The sequence below is a fragment of the Molothrus ater genome, chromosome 4 (assembly GCF_012460135.2).
Source record: "Molothrus ater isolate BHLD 08-10-18 breed brown headed cowbird chromosome 4, BPBGC_Mater_1.1, whole genome shotgun sequence".
NCBI lineage: Eukaryota > Metazoa > Chordata > Aves > Passeriformes > Icteridae > Molothrus > Molothrus ater.
Window position 1 is genome coordinate 41,560,908 of NC_050481.2, and position 18,029 is coordinate 41,578,936.

Below are 18,029 nucleotides of genomic sequence, written 5' to 3' on the forward strand. Positions count from 1 at the left end.
AATAAAAATGAAATACCACCCTAATGAGACCAGGTGCTTTTTATGTAGTACTAGCAATAGGCCTAGTTTTTGTTCCTTTTGTTCCTCAGTCCTTGTGGTTCTTGTGTGTAAGTTCTTTTTTTTTTTTTTCTACAAATGCTGAAAAAAATGTTTTTAAATTGTGATTAAAGATGTGATGCTAAATATTCCAGATCTTGGCTTTTCTGGTTTCCTATGGAGCTGTTCATTTTCCTCTTACTCTAAATTTATGAAGGAACTTTATTTAGAAAGAGTAATTTAGTTGGAGGGATTAAATGTGAGCAATTAGTTTACCTACATCCCATGTTTGGTTATGTGGTGTCTAAATATTTGTTCTGATGAACAGTTCTTGATGAAATGATTTGTAATATCCAGGCTATATAATTTCTTGCTATTAGTGACCACTTTGAGGAGTACCAGTATGACTAGCCATTATTCATTCATTCAAGCTGTATTATACATTTTTAAAGTAAAATAGAAAAGACAACATTAATATAAAGTATTTCTATAGGGTGTATAAATGGTTTCCCTCTGCACTTCACTGCCAGCATTTCCATCCCCCAGTATGAATAATGACAGGCAATGATGAAAGATGACAAACAAAATAAAATCATGACAACCATCATGCTGCTGCTTTCACTGGTAGTGGAGGACACTGGACTCTTAGGGCTGGGACTGAGTCTTGAGATGATGTGGTGGGGAAATATTTGATGGCTGTAAGTCACTCTAAGTATCATGATTCCAGCACAGCATCTGTAAGGTTTCAGAACATTTTATACCATCTTTTATGAGAATCCAACTTATTTAAGTCACACAGACAGTGTCGCTGGGAATTCTCCCTCAGAAGTTGGATACACACACCCAATCCCACCGTCAGTGTCAGCAGACCCAAAGCTTGCACAACAGGGGAATTGTATTGATAGCTCTGAGATCCTCAGCCACCAAAGACAGGCCTTTGAATTGCTTGTGATGGATAAAAATCTTAACTCAATCTACCTGGTTCTTTATTCCTGGGAAAGGAATAAAGCAGGCTCTTTCGATCAGGTGCTAAAAACAAATGGCAGAGCAAACAGGGTGCTGCCAAGTTACTGCTGTCCTTGTGGCAGCCTATACACCACAGTGTACCCTTCGGGAATCCCTGGCACTTGGGCTGCATTTACCTTTGGAGGTTTTGCACTTGTTCCTGCAAAGCCACAGCTTTAACCAGGGGCATTGGAAGATACCAAATTCTAAATATAAAACTATAACAAATTATAGACTAAATCCAAGTATACACGTCAGCAAGATTCTCACAAATGGAAACTGACATGATTTAATATCCACAGATTTATGAAACAAAGGGAAACAATGGCATATCTGAATCAAATTGTAATATTGGTTTTTGTTTTAAAACAAACACAGATCTATTTTCTTAGTATTACATCAGCTACAGATTCTACACTTGCATTTAAAGTTAATAGAATACATCTTACAGAAAAAAAAAATCAAAAAAAGATACTGTGTGGCCTTCAAAATGACAATAATTTTTTCTAATTATCTTTGGGTATTTTTTTTCCTAAGCCTAAAGATTTTGGATTAAAAAGATGACTTAGCAGTCCTTCAAGGCATGGTGGTTATAGATAATTTTTTTTCTGCTTTAGCTAAGATAACAGTTTTGAAATTATAGGGAAGCTGATTAATAGGAGCCTTGGAAAACAGGCAATCTGGTCATGTGCATAGTCTTAAACTGAGAAGAGCCAAGTCCTTGATCTGGCCCATTTAGGACCTATTAATAGCCCAGGTTCCCACTTGGAACTGGACATTGAAAGGTCTAATGCAGAAAAAACAGGAGCTCATCAAATGAGGCAAAATGGATCTGTTGAACCATACTTGTCAGTGAGAAATCAGGTGGAACAAACTTTAGGTCAGCAGGTAAAGACAGCATTTGTAAAACTGTAGAACTAATAAGGCTGGTATCTCTGATGAAGGACTAGTGTCCCCCTAGTGTCAGGTGAAAACTTTTCAGGACTAGAAAGAAATACAGTGTATCTGTTGACACAAACATTGATTTGTGTCAACCTGTCTGATGGCAGCTAAGGAGAATGAAATTTGGTGGCAGAAGCAGTCTAATTAAATTCATAAGGGAGTCCTGTGTGAGTGAACACTATATGTGAAGTAATAGAGCCAGCACAAACTGTACAGACTTGTCACCCATTGTTTTAAACCTTACTGATTTCTGAGAACAGCATTTATGTCCTACTCCTCAGTGGAGTATTCATATTTCCAGGAAATACTAACTAGTTTGAAAGTAAGAACAAAACATTCAAACTTTGGATTAAGAGTTGAAGTTCCAAGCACTGGAGAGTTTCTGTTTTGGGATTAAAACTCAAATGTTTTGTTTCATTTGGGAAAAAAAAAAAAAAAAAGAGAACTGCTAGACATAATACTTGGACTGCTTCTTATGACCCCTAATAAAAAAAGGGGTTTTCTTGATTTCTTCTGATGTGAGTGTTGTGATTCAACCCAAATCTGCAAGAACCACACAGTCATTCACTCACTCCCCTACAGTGGGTTTGAGGAGAGAACTCAAAGGATAAAAGTGTGAATACTCATGGATTGAGATAAACACTGGTAAAGGTGAAGCAAATGCCACACATGCAAGCAAAGCAAAACTATTCACTGGTTCCCATAGGCAGGCAGGTGCTCACCCTTGCCCCAGAGAGCAGGGCCCCATCTCATGTGAAGGTGACTGGTGAAGTCAAGCCCCATAGCTCTGAATGCTCCTCCTTTCCTCCTTCTTGTCCCAGCTTTGTATGCTGAGCCTGATGCTCTGTGGTCGTTTGTGCTCAGCTGTCCTGGCTGTGTTCCCTGAAGACTCACAGTGCACCACCAGCATCCTCACTGGAGGAGAGGAACAGAAAAGGCCTTGCCTTTGTGTAAGCACTGCCCAGCGAGAACAAAAACATCCCTGTGTTATTGACACTGTTTCCAGCATAAATCCAAAACATAGCCCGTACTACCGACTGGGAAGAAAATTAACTCAATACCAGACAAAGCCACCAGGAGGAGACTGCCAAACTCACTTCCCACTTCTGCAGGAAACAGTTTCACTGCCATGATTCTGGCAATCTGTTTTGGAAACTATCAGCTGCTCTGGCTTAACTGAAACTGACAGAAGGTGCTTAGATAGCATTTCAAGACCATTAACTTGACATTTTGCAAATCACTTTTCCATATATCTGTTAATTCACTTGAGTATAGACTCTTGAGTATAGGCTCTCCTCATATATATTTTCATGCATTTTACATTTTATACAGCGAAAATGTTTGTTTCAAGGAGACAGAGAGATAGAGAGAGCAGTTTTTATATACCTCCTTCAGTCTTACTTAGATAAGACTGAAGAAAGCATTATTGAGGGGAAAAAAAGTTCAGGTTCTGGAGTCATACATTCTTGTGTAGGTTATATCATTCATTACTTTAATGTAGTGATACAGAGAGATGGTTCTTTCTCATCATCATAATTTTTTCCATCTCTTACATTCCATATCTTCCATAACTATCATGCTGGTGTATGGATCCTAAAGGTATGATCACTCTGTAGTTAAACTGAAACTTTAATTCCAGTGAAAGTTTGTGTTACACATACACAACTGGTATTCATCACAAACCATTCAGCAGACAAAGAGCACAAAACATAAGAAGCAAGGTTGCCGCAAGATCTACCTAATGAGGCAACTGTTATTTCTTTTCTCCCAGAGACTGTTCTTGCAGTGGTCATTTCACACATGGAAGCTGAACCTGAGTTGACTTTTTAGAGGTAAATTGCAGAACTCACACAAGTGCAAGTCACCATTGCTTTTGTAATATTTGGGAAGGCTTCTGGGAATTAGATCAGGAAAGCAAAGGCCAAATGTGTTGGTTCTTTTCACACTGCAGGTGTAGAGAAGGTTAAAATCTAATGTAATGAAGAGGAAAGACGAGGCAAAGTGAAAACAACCTTCTAGAGCCTAAGAGAGAAGCTGGAAAACACTTTTGAAGAGGGCAAGAACATGAAAATAAAATCCTGCTTTGGATAAAATCCCTTTTTTGCAAGGGAAAAGGATAATCAATTAACACTGTGTATTTGGGTTTGGTTTCTGTTGCCTGATTTGTAAATCATGTTTGCAATGTGATTCTCTTCCTTTTAGTGGAGAAATCAAAGCCTCTTTCATAACTCTGGGAGAGAACGTTGTGTTTCTCTTAAAGCAGACTCACTGCTGGAAGCTGTCTAAAGAACCTGTCATAATACTCTGTAACAAAGACATAGCTGAATCACTAAACATAATAAAGAGCAAGAGCAAACTTATCATTCCTGGAAACTAATGATCTGTTTTCTATTAATTCTATTTCTCATTAACTCTAGTATATGATAGATAAACAGCCTTTACTTTTCCTTTAAGACAAGAAAGGCTACTATAAGTAGCTTTTCATTTCAAAACTATGACAGACAGAAAACATCCTACTGGGTATTGATTTTATTGGATGGCAGGACTAAAACCTACTTTCAGATGGAAGTAAGGAATGTGAGCTTGGAGTCACATGCAGGGGCTGTTTGACAGAATGACGTGATGGATACGTCCTTTCGTTGCTATGGCAATGGCTCATCTGCTTATATGTCCAAGAAATAGGGCTTTTCATTTTTTCCTCTAAGAAGAAAACTGCTAACTCATAACAACAAAGTGATTTGTTTTTGCACTAAAGCATAGCTAATGCAAATACCATTGCCCAGATTTAATTTGGACATGAAATTATTATCCTAGAGCAAAAAATATGAACAAACAACTTTCCCATCCTCTACCTACTTACACCCATAGAAATTTTCAGCACAGCAACTGTTTACCTCTTTCGTGAACCTCCAATATATCTGCAACAAATTGGATTTCTGGAATAACTGACACAAGCTCCCAGAATACTGTGGTAACTTTAATAAATTTATTTCAAAGTGGCATTTAATTTTTTTTTTTTTACTCAAGCCATCCAGATGTTAGAGCTGAACAGAATTTACCAGCATTTTCTATCAATGGTTTCCTGAATATTTAAGTGAATTCTGTTCAGCTGTAGCCATATTCTATTTCTGTTTATTTCCTCAAGTGCCCTCTGACCAGACTCTATTAGTGGGAATGTTTACAAGATGCTCTTACAGAAATGCACAGCTAAAGCTCCTGAAAATAACACTTTTTTTCAATGTACACAGGGACTATTTTTGTTAGGATTACCTACATTCACAGTCCAGGATGAGCAACACCAAGATGTGACTAATCAGATCAATTTCATGTGTCAACCAAAAGTAGCTATTTGATAACACTTCATACCTTAACTATTTGATTTGAGATGCAGCACTATTTTTCCTTAAGTTGTAGAAAAATCAGTAGAATATTAAAAAAAAAAAAAACCAAAAAAAAAGCAAGCCAAAGGAAATCATGTTCTGTCTGCAACAGTTCCAAATGAAAAATTAAATTCTCAGTTAAGATTAATTGCAGATACATCAGTCAAGCCTTAATTAAATGTAGCTGTCGTTTCATTGTAGTAATCCTCATGCTGTGTCAGAAACCAAAATAAAATAAATATCAAGAGCAACCTGACATGGAAAACATTACAGAAATTACAGACATATCTGTGAGGCATTGAAGTCATCCTCTCATTCAACTCATTCAAAATCAGAATGCATGACCATGTTATTTTATCAAATGCAGCAGGGGCTCTATGGGCTCCAGAAAGTATTTTTGTAGGTTACAATAACAGTAATTGCAGCGTGACACTTATTTCCATGTGATACTTATTTCCAGATGTCCCCTTGATAAGTTTGCCAGATAGAAAGACCAAAAAATCCAAAAATACATTTTAGTTGGCATGCAGCACAGATCTGCAGGTACCTGTTGAAGAATAAGCCTGTTTGCTTTGAATTAATTGTGATATTTGTTTTGAATGGTTTTCCTCCCAGGTATATTGCATTACAGAGTATTACAGAGTATATTATAAATTCCTTTATTAGAGCAGTGCACAGCTATACATTTTGAACAGCAATAGTCTTTCCTGATATAAAGGAATTACTTTTTTTAAAGGAAAATAGAATGCATGAATTTTTACAAATTCCTGTGAGCACAAACTTCCAAATTATCATCTAAACTCCGCAGATGCATCCTTATGTGTCTTCTACAGATGGTCCATTTTATTATAAAGATGGTTTTGAAGTTGCAAAAAATACAACAACAGCTTTCTGCAGGTAGTAATGGTGATAATCTACATAAGGAAGCAAGGACTAAAACTCATGGAAGCAATCACTGATATTCTACCAGAGCCATTCCCACCACAAAATATTTGTACAAATTCTGTGACATGGTAGGCTCTCCGAGGTGTTAGATAGGATCTTAGTCTCTCTTCCCACTTTATAAATTGTATTTATGCTATTTCAAAATTCGTGTTTATAAATTTGGGGTTTGTTTTCATGTGAATTTTTTCACTTCAGATTTTTAAATGTTGGTATAAGATTGGTAATACAAGCAGGCTAATAATAAAAGTATGCTGAGTGCATGCTTCTTTTTTTTTTCCCGAAATAAAACAAGTTAGCCATAGGTAAACTAACCATCTGCCTTATGTGTGAGCAACTATTTCCCACACTGAAGCTCCTATAAACTCACCCATGTTAACTCCACACTAGCAAACAGCTAAATTGAAGTGAACAAATTTTAAGGCTTAAAGGTCCCTCGCTATCCAAACTGTCTGTCTCACACAGGTCTAGGACCTTGCCAATACTTTTCTCCAGTCCATATCCAGTCACCCTTGCATGCCATCACTGTCTGGCTAAATTTCAGCAGTTAGTCTGAAAGCCAAGCCTCTGATCTGGCGAGAAGCTCTGCTAAGCACACAAATACTGACACCCTCACCTTGGTGCTGACGTTAGCAGACACGCACCAGGGACACTCTCGGTGGCATCGCTTCCCAGTGCTGAGAGATCTGTGCCTGGCTCCCAGCAGTGACATTTCTGTTTCTAATCTAGCCTCAGATCCTGCTTTAGCCAAGGTGACGTCGGTCACAGCTGGCTCATCAGATGCCTCTGGGCTGCAGCAGCAGGTGCTCCGCTCGGCCTGCCATGTTTTGCCTGAAAGAATATGCTGAACTTTAATTGAAAATTACCTTCCTGTAACAGACAGAACTTGCCCATTTTTCTGTGGTCCTCATTCTCTTAAGCACACACACAAACACCCTGCACCCCAAAGAAAATATCTATAATCAAGATAAGGCCTGGCCCGTGACTTTGATCAGTTGAAACCCACTTCTCCTTGGACCACGTTCCTCACTTGCTGCTTCTCTTCAGCAAGTGCTCATGGATGTGCACTGTACTTTGCCTTTTGGGTAATATGCACCTGCTACAGCACTCTGCAAAAGAATTTGGCCGGTGATTTTAACTTCCTCATAGTCTCCCACTGCATGCAGGTAGTGGATGTACCAGGCACCACACATGAGCCTTTTGCAGCTGCCTTGAAAAAGGCAAAGGCCTGGTGCAGAATCATGGCATTGCTAGCTGAAGCCCAGGTGTTTGGCTGGAAAGGGGAACCAGGCACCTGGGAAAGGGGTGGGGAGGTGCTGTTTAAGGACATCTGCCTGGAAGCTGAATGCCAAGGAAGGCCTGGCCCCAAGTCCTCTGAGGGAAGACATTTTGCTGTTCCTCTAATTGCCACAGTGGCAGGAGATCCTGGCAGGCGGGATATCTCACCTGATGGTGACCATGTGCTTCTGGCTGGGTTTGTGGAGGAAATTGAATCCACACAGCCAAGGCACCAACTGCTATCTGTAGAGGTGGTGACACAAAGTGGTGGGAAAACCTAGATAATGGCAAAAATTTATATTCTGCTGTGGTAGCAAGTGCCACTAATTACCTACACTGTGACTGAATTTGGCCTCTTCTGCTACCTTAGCATTGCTTTGATATTAAAGCAAGGGAGGTTTCAAAATAACACAATTGCAGAGCATCCCTTCCTACTGTGTTTTATTACATTGTTTCCTGCAGTTTCTATGTGTGTTTCACCTTATGAATGAAAATAAGTTAGCTATAAATAAGTTTCTGTAAGATCTTATCCACGTTTTGTTCCTTGAGAGGGGCAAGCTCATCAAACCTTACTATTGTCATAAGTATCACAAATCTGGAAGCAAATATATGCAGTTACAGGCAGACTGATGGTGGCAACCATTTCTGTGGCTTCTGAAAAGTGCTCTAGCAATTTAGCTGGCTGGGATCTTTCCAGCACTCCTTTGAAATTAGCTCCCTGGAATTAAAAACTATTATACAATATAATTGCTATCCATTAGATAAAAGTGCATTCTGAAATCAAAATAACTCATCCCTGGACTGAAACAGAAAGAATTGCATTATTCATTCTGAGGAGGACATTTCATTTTTAAAGTAACTTGTAGAAAACATAAACTGAACTATTTAAACTTTTTAAAGAATTTTATTTTTCTTCCAATTATCTTTAAGAAAAAAAAAGTCATTCCTACGTTTATTATTTGAATTTAGCTAGTTTTCTTAGGAAATTAAAATCAGAAAATTTTGAACCTTGTATTTAAATTTATCACAAAACATTTTTACTATAACTCAAATAATCTTATATGAGAACAATTGTGATGTTAAATTAAAAAAATAGAATTAAATAACAATCAAAATTTCATATGCATTGCCCTCTGTGTTCTAGTCTGTACATCATACTGTGCTGGAAATATGGGCTACAAGTTTTATAATTGAACACTGGCCTAATACATTAAAATAACAAAAACCACTTGAATTAAAATAGGGAACAGAATGCAACTTACATGACAAGTTTATAAGAATTAAGTTTCAAATGTAAATTAACAGAAATTTTCTCAAGTCCAGTATGTAAAATTTCTCTCTGAGACATGTCTCTACCTATTTTCAGATTAGGAATACTCAACTTATGCAGGCACTATAAAATCCAAGAAGCTTTTAAAAAATCATGTGCCTTCATGTAATCACAGTGGTGTTCCAGTAAGCCAAATTTTTCACCTCTCAAGCACTTGACAAACCTATACCTCAGTTTTCACATAAACCAGCTTAGAGTCCTGCATGTTATTCTAAGGACTCAGAAAATGAATAAAAAATCATAGCTGATCTTGTGACCAAATCATAGCTGATCTTGAGACCTTTTACAGTGTGACAGGAAGGTAGATGGTTAAGTATGTGCAAGGAAAACTAAGATTTCAAAAATTATAATTTTAGGCTAATCATGCTGAAGTTTAAAATTTTCATTTATTTTGTAAAGTTTTGAATGAGTGTTGGATAGCTTATATGACACCTTTTATGACATATTAACATTTTTTATGACCTATTAACATCTTTTGAATACCTACAGTTAAATGGATATTTTCAGATTGATGCTTTTAGTAAAAATTTAGACAATGATATGCACCTTTGTTTAACTATGCTGCAGAATTCATTGGTATGTTAACAAAAAGAAAAAAACAAACAAACAAAAAAGTTTTTAGTTTAATAGCAATAGGTCTAAGATACATTCTATTTGTGGGGTTGGCTTAGAAAAGTTAGACTTCCAAATTCCTTGTACCTTGGATGCCTCCAGCCTTGATTAAGTTGATTTACAGTGCAAGAATCTGAGTTTAATGTTTACTGCATTGTGTGAGTAGATACACATTTGTCAGGTAAAAGAATGACTGCCCATGAGTCACATAATAATTTCATGTTCAGTTCCATACTGGAGAGGCTGCACTTGTGGGCCATTTGCCAGAACAACTGACTCAGCACATGGCTTACTTCCCTGTTATTTCTGGAAAAGTCCTACAAAAGAGCTTGGAGGCTTCTCATCTGCAAGAGGCACAGGACACAATTATCCATTGGAATTTGATTGGGTAAAAGTAGTGTGGAATGCTTCCCATAAAGGAAAACTAAAAGGGCTAAGAAAATTATTTGAGAGTTTGCTTAAGGCTAGAAAAAAATTATACTGCCTCATGAATACAGGTAGCTGCACCTTAGTTCTCAAGAATTAACCGAAAATTGTATATCTTAAGCAGGTTACACTGCCCCCATAACAAAATTAAGCTTTGTCAAAACCAGACTGAGCAAAATGGTATTTTTTTTATTCATTAAGGCATCCTGACTTTGGTTTATTTTGCTTTGAATTCTTGCTTCAGTTCCTCTATTTTTGAAGTTATTTCTTTTAAATGTGGGGGTTTTTAGGGTTGCAAAAGTTTAACCAATGATTTTTATGCATATTTGAAATGGCTGTGCATTATTAGGTTAATTTGGTTTTAATTTTCAAAACAATAATTTGGAGACAATTTAATGGCAATCAAAATACTGAAACTTTTCGAAACAATTCCTAACCCTGAAATGGTTATGTAAGTACAGATGGAATTGTCAAGAGTTGTATGCTGCTGTAAAATCCTGAATGATGTTATTAAACCAAATCCACAAGATTAGCTTATTCTACTGGCGCATGCATCTTCTCTGCTGGTTGCCACTAAAGACTGTTGCCGTGTGGAGTCCTGAAGTACCCTCATGCTTCTGCAGTCAGACCTCTGGGTTTGACTTGCAATAAATCCTTCCTGAAAGGGAATTTAGCCAGCTGTCCCTAGCTGCTGCTCTAGATTTTTACAAAAGGTTGTACAGATATGCACAAAAGGAGTGCATGTATTCATCAGTATTTGCTCATCCAGATATGCACGTGTTGGAAGTGACGTATAACGCAGCTGAACTGAAGCCTTTCCCCAGGTCTTCCAGCTGGCATGCACTCATGATGCCCTGAAAGCCTTATAGGATCTATAGGATCAACAATCAAAATGAATGAATTTTGTTGTACAATTGTCTCTTTTTTAAGCATTAAAATCATTTAGAGCAGGGAAAAAAAGGATTAGAAAGTCATCTAACGGGGAAAAAAGCCCTGAATACTTGGAAGAATTAGCTTCTGTGTTTATTTTTTATGAAAATATGTTTTTGGAATATGTGACCTGATTCTTAGGTCACCATTTCAGTAGTAATATGAATTATTTTTTTAAAGTATATTTTAATATAGAAATTTTCCTCAGTACTGAATAGTAATAAAAATCTCAGTAAAGATATTATACATGCAGTTCATTTACTGTGCTTTCTTCACACTGCCTGATCCTACCTAGTATTACTTGCAAATAATAGAGGAAAAGACTGACAGAGTGGAGGTGTTAAATAATAGTTGGGTGATTTATCCTCCCAACTATTCACAAGCTATTTTTGCATTCAAGTGATAGAGGAATATCAAAGCATATTGAAGATCCTTGTGCTGTTGAGCATGGGAGAAGTACATGGAGACTGCTTTTGCTGGTTTTCAAATATGTATCTTACTATTCACTTTCTAATTTCCTCTTGATTATGATATTTGGTGATTTTCATTTAGAGTTACAGGAGAATATCTCTCTTATTTGAAAATATCTTTATTTTAAAGAAGAATCAAATATATGAATATGATTACATTTTTAAGACATGAAAATGGAAGGCAAATTAAAGTACTTCATTATTATTATTCGAAATCACATTTTTATTTAATTCCATTCTCAGGTTTTTGTGTGCTTGATTCATGGTTTGTGAAGGATTAAGGCTGGCAATGACAACTTTCAAAGTGATCCAGGGGAAAACTTCAGTCTTTTTCTTTTAATTCTAAACAAGTCTCACTCTTATTCCAGAAAGAAAATCAAATTCATGGTGTGGACTTGAGTGTGGAGAATTTATCCTATATTATTTGCAAGTAAAGCATACATGTGTTTGATGGTTGTTTAAAGGAACGGTTTTTGCTGCCTCTGTCCTTTATTACAGAAGTATAACCACACTGGGAGTATAATTCCTGTTGCCATGGAGTAGCAATGCATATCAATGTTAGACAAATTTTAGGATATGAAACTAAAAATATACTGGGCTAGCTCTAAAACAGAGAAGGGGCACTTAACCAGAAAGAACATAATAACTCAGTCTTGAATTTGCACAAAACTTACCTTTCTTTCATTGTCCTTTAAAGAAAGACAAACAGTGGTGTCCTGATGATACATTTAATCTAAATGAGATCACAATGTTCTCTAATTTTCCCTAATAAAATTGAACTAGTATTGACTATCACAAGTGCATAAAATTCACTGGTAACACTTGAAAACTTCAGATGTCCAGTTCAAACACTAACCAATTCACACTGTCTTTACCTGCAAGATATGGTGACATAAATGTGAGAGAAAAATTTTTAACAAAAGGAGTGGTGTTGTTTTAATTTAAATTACTTACATTCTATTTCATTTTATCACCAGAGTTAAAATACTTGCTTTTTTAGAAGCAGCAAACTCAGAAAATTCTAGATTTCAATGTTTGAAAGTTAAAAAAAATACTGCAAATTCAATTCACTTTCTGTTGCTGCAAGCTTTGAAAATAAGAAAAAACTTCACAGAACCTACCGTCACAACTCAGTTGAAATCCATTAATACCTTGATCCCTGGTATTAGCAACTGTGCTCTCTGTTGCCTAGAGAGGAAGAATTAAGGACTAGTGGGCAGTAAAATGAAGCAGTAATGGCTTTTACTACTGTGGTCCGTTCCCACCAGATCTTCATAAACACCAGCAAAACCTTTCAGAGATGTTTCCCTCTTGCAGTACTTGTGAGCGGTGCTGCTGCCAGCCCCAAGGCCAGCACAGCTAAGCATCGCATCAGGAGGTGTGCCCTGGAGTGGGAAGTTTGCTCTGCCTGCAGAGTAGCCTCTGGGGTGGTCTAGAGCTGGCAGAGGCAAACATACAGAAAATCAGGCTAAGAGAAAAGAAGACCCCGCTCCAGAGTGATTTAGAAGAGAGCAGCCATTCATTCGCCCACACACAGACATGTGTAGAGTGAACTCCCGAATTTTCTGTTGGCATCTCCACCACCTAGAACACATGATGGTTAAATGAAATTGAATGAAAAGTAGGATAACAAGGGAAATGCAAACCCAATGGTTCAGTATAGCTCACTTTGTTGACATTTGGTGTTGGCAAAACAAATGTAATACATATGATTTTCACAAGCCTTAGTCATTCCCTACAACTGTTACATTCCTTACTGAAGGCAAACTTAATTTTCATAGCTGCCAACAATTATGTATGTGCAGCTGTATCCAAACATATTTGGAATGTATTATCAGGGTTCTCCTTGAATGCTTTTTTTTTTCCCCAAAATAGAAGAAGAACTGAGACCAAGAAAGTCATAGAGAGATGATAAACAGCTTTTCTCAGCATCATGGGACACTGTCCAAAGGTTATGGTGCTGAAGAATGAAACTAAAAAATAAAGTAACTGATGAGGCTGAAACTGAACCCCATTTTTAAGAATGTTTTCATGTGGCTACAGTCAGTACTCCTAATTTCCTTATTTGTGTATTTTTACAAGGAATGGAATGTTTTTCAATGCATGATGCCACACTGGCATCATCCTGCCCTTAACAATGATTAGATGGTGAGTTGTCACTACCTAATAGTCATCTTTCGATGTGACCCTGCACTGCAGTTATTCAGGAGAACATTCAACAGTCTCTTGGCTTGTCTTCCTGAATAGATATACTTATCTACAAAAAACAGCGAGTTTATTTTATTTTTGGGGGGGTGGTTTGTTGGTGTTTTTTTTTTTTTTTTAATTAGGGTATTGGTTTTTACCTGCCAGCAATATCCTAAGAGCATGAAAAATTATTTTTTGAAAGCTACACAGAATGTTTCAACATATTTTATTTCAAATTTCAATAGAATGTTACATAAGATTGTGTTTTTTGATTACTGCTTTCCTGGGCATCAGCATTCTAGGAGTATGTGAATCAAATGCAAGTTCTGCCTAGAAGGAATCATCTAGAAACTATTTCAGAAGGAAGTAGGAGAGTCCTGTTTAGATCAGTCTGACTGCCTGGCCCAGCTAATTGCAGACATCTGTCTAGCAGACCTTCAAGTCTGTTTGGGATGACAAAACACCTAACCTCTGTGTCCTTGTTTCATAGGCTTGCCATGACAAAAAAATATCCCAATGAACATAAGATTTTCCCTTATGGGCTCTTGTGTTTCACATGTTGCTTGCCATAGGATGAGGGAGCGACAGTTCCACTACTCCTGTCAGATATGCTGTACAGAATCAAAAGAGAAGAATGTTATAAACAAATTTACACAAACAAAAACTCCATCCATGCTGGTCCTTTCCTTCAGGCTTGGAGATTTTTGGTGGCTTTATAGCTTTACAGCTTTGCAGTTTCTTTATCATCTCAACAAGTAGGAGCATAAAAATAATTCAAAAGTACTGATAAAGGGTGAGTGTTAAAAGAGGAAGAAGGGCTATATGTTAGATTCTATGTATAAAACTATACTATACATTTATGTAGTCACATAAATGACATTAATCTAGTAATAAATAAATAAATAAATAGACAAATATTTTCTACAATACTTAAAAGGTTTTTAATTCAAGTGTTAATTTATTTGTAACTGAACTAGGAAAAACTTGCACTTTTTAAATAGGTCAATAAAACATTAGTTAGACTGAAAGTAAGGTCTTGATTTATTTATTTATAACACAGGCTGCTTTTTTCCCCTAACAGTCTTTTGATGGTAACATCAGGGGTGATTTCTTACTAACTATTCTTTATTGCTGAGCTCCTCTTGAAACAAGGTCTATTTTCTTTCTTTAAAATCTTTGGGAACGGACAATTATTGTCAAATGCTGCAATACTTAGTATTGCCTATTCTGAATTTGATTTCCATTCCTGACACAGTCCATAGGAGACTTCAAGTGCAACCCTTATTCTAGCAGCTATTTAATTCCTCCCTCAGCACAGAAGCTGGGTTCTTGACATGTGTGGAAAAAGATAAGGGATAAATGGGATTAATGAGCACTTAAAAGAAAAAATAATTACTATAAAGGTTATAAATCAAAGTTTATATTTAAAGAAAAGAACCCCTTGGGGATTCATGCTGTAAAATTGTATGCTTGTATTAAGTCAGAGACTTTTCAGAGTGTCTGTAAAATGGTATTTAATTGATATCAAACTACTGTTAAAACACACAAGTGGTCATAATAGATCACAATAGGACAGGGACATTTCAGAGTCAAGAGCACTTATGGCATATGTTCTCTGGTATGAACAGGTGGAGAAGGGACAGCCAAGCTGATAGCATGGTCAGAGCCAAGGAAGAAAAACATGTTACCTGGGATCCAGAAAAGAAGGGATTATTTTTTGAAGGAGACGTATTTCTAACAGTTGTTCTGAAAAAATTGAATCAACATCAAAATTGGTTGGGAGGGATGACTGGTATGAACATAAATATTAATGAAACAGTTAATATTTCTGCTTTCAAGCTAGGTGAATTTTATGGTAAGAGAGATATTGCATGTTAATAAACTATCAGGAAAGGCTAGAATAGAGTGAGCAAATTATTTGCATATTAGCTATTCAGCCAGTCTGAAACAGAAGTTCGGGGGTCTAAGTGATCTGTAGTTGGTTTAATGTGCTTGTCATAGCTGTGTTTATTTATTCTGGATGTAAACATCTTGAAACTTGAATATAATATAATTAATATAATATAATATCATATCATATAATATATGGGGGACATGTATTCTTACATAAGTTGACATTTGTAAAGCATGTATATGTAGTCCATAGATCTACACAATATTTTTATGTAACTTTAAAAACTATCACAAAGGGCTTAATGAGGTTTTTCCATGTCAATTTTTCAGCATCTGTATGATTAAAAATTAAACAGAATCTTTCATGTAGGCAGTGCTCTGTGGCAGAACAATTCACACCCTAAGTTGTATGGAAAAATACTTTGGTCTGAGACATACACCTGATAATATTATTGTATTTCTCTGACTTTTATAAACTACCTGGATATTTGTATATATTGAAGAAGAGTATGTACATTAATATAAAAACTTTTAGAATATGGAAAAAAAAGAGCAAAGTAAAATTCTTGGTGAAATGAAATTAAATCCATATGCACACGTGCAATACAAGCAGAAAGAATAATGGCAAGTAGACTTCATGTCTCTAAATCTCTTGGTACAATTTTCTGCTAAATAATTGCTACTTATACAATTATGACTGAAGCTACGTAAAAGACTTCTGACCTTTTTAATATTTGTTTATAAAAATGACAAATCACAGAAAGAGGTCAGTTGGATGAGGTTAATTTTGCAGATCATTTGCAGGCAGATTCACATTCTCCTACAACCTGGACATCTGACAGTTGGGGAACATCACAGAAATAAACTACATTGCTTGTGTAATAGTGTAAAATAGCTAATTTTTGGATTTATGAACTCTAATACACAAAAATCCTCAGCTGACATGAAGTTGTATTGTTTTATGTGAGATGAAACAGACACTGTGTCTCAAAGGGTATTTAAATATAACTTTTGGAATAATCTTTTGGAATAATGTATATACTTTTATGAATAACATGGTTCTCAAAATGTATATACTTTGGTCAGTGTTTGGTAGCTGGGATAGTTTGGGTGATGAGTATTTAATTCCATTTGGAAAATATTTTCTATAACCATTATTAATATATGTATTTCTTTGCTGGATTTACTTTTGTTTCTATTAAAAACTGTAAAGGCTATTGACTTATACTGTGAGTCTTTTCCACCGTGTACACATTGCAATCTCTCAGACACGCATTTGAGGTAGGAATAATATTTTTAATAAGTAAATTCATAAAACCACATAATGGAATTCTTATTACAGGCAAAAATTTGAGAAACAGTACATGGGCTATAAGGCAGGCCACTACTTGAATATTTTTTCTGCTAAGAAAGTCGGCTTTAGCATGTGGGATTTCCCAAGCCTCCGTGACAAAATGACAGACATTTGTAGCTCTTAATTATTCATAGACCACTTTAATTATACTTAGAAAGTGCATTTATTAGAAAATAATTAAAGAATAACATTACTACAGTTTATGAACAAATTGTTCAAATAAAAGGAGTTTTTGAAATTATATTTCAAATTGGATAACCACATATATTTATGTAATTGTGTATTACATTTTAAGGATTTTTTAATGATTATTTTTTCAGTGCCATGTAAAGGAAATTACAATTCCCTTCAGTATATAATAATTAATCAGATCTAACATAATAAAATTTCAAAAGGGGTCAAAAAGAGGAAAAAGATGTGACGATTATATAAGGATGCACTAAACACTGATACAGATTGTTCATTATTGTCTCTTTATTATGGATGATTCATATACCTGCCTTCTAAAACAAATTAGAAAAAAGAGAAGTAAAATCATTGCTACATATTGTGTCTATTGAAATAACATAGGCTTGTTTCATATCTATGGACTTGCACTAGCCTAGCGGTAGGAGAAAATGTGCAAAGAGAAAATGTGCAAAGCTACTCCAAATGAAACTACATTGTTGCATACAATTACAGTTTAAATACAATGACTACCCTGTTTGATATTAATATATTCATTAAGATTTTCTTTGCTGGTAAGTATTTAATAATGCCAAGCTTCTTTGTAAACGTGAAGTTTGCAATGTAGATGACCACCAATAAAACTATCTATCTGTAAGGGTTCAAGGTGTGTTGATAAGATCATATTCAGATTGTCAACATAATCAAGATTGTGATATAGGAAAGGAATTCTTGCAGGATTAGGTAGCATTCAATAAGGCTGTAAGTGTGTTGCATACAGGGAGGGGGACAGAGGTGTTTCACTGCTCCTTCACAGAGGTCCTTTGGCTTCACTGGGGCTCAGATCAGAAATGGATGGGAAGTTGGAAGGGATGGGCATTTTCAGATGCCACAGAGTAAGACTCGCATTTTAGGACTAAATCTGTCCAGGGCTGATGAGTACACTACCTAAACCACCCAGACTGAACTCTTAACAATGCAGTTGTGCTATGCTAACCTTTCATACAGGAGAAAATTTAATGACTTGGAATATAAAAAAGCATACCATAGCTCATCCACTTTCACAGAAGCAAGTAATC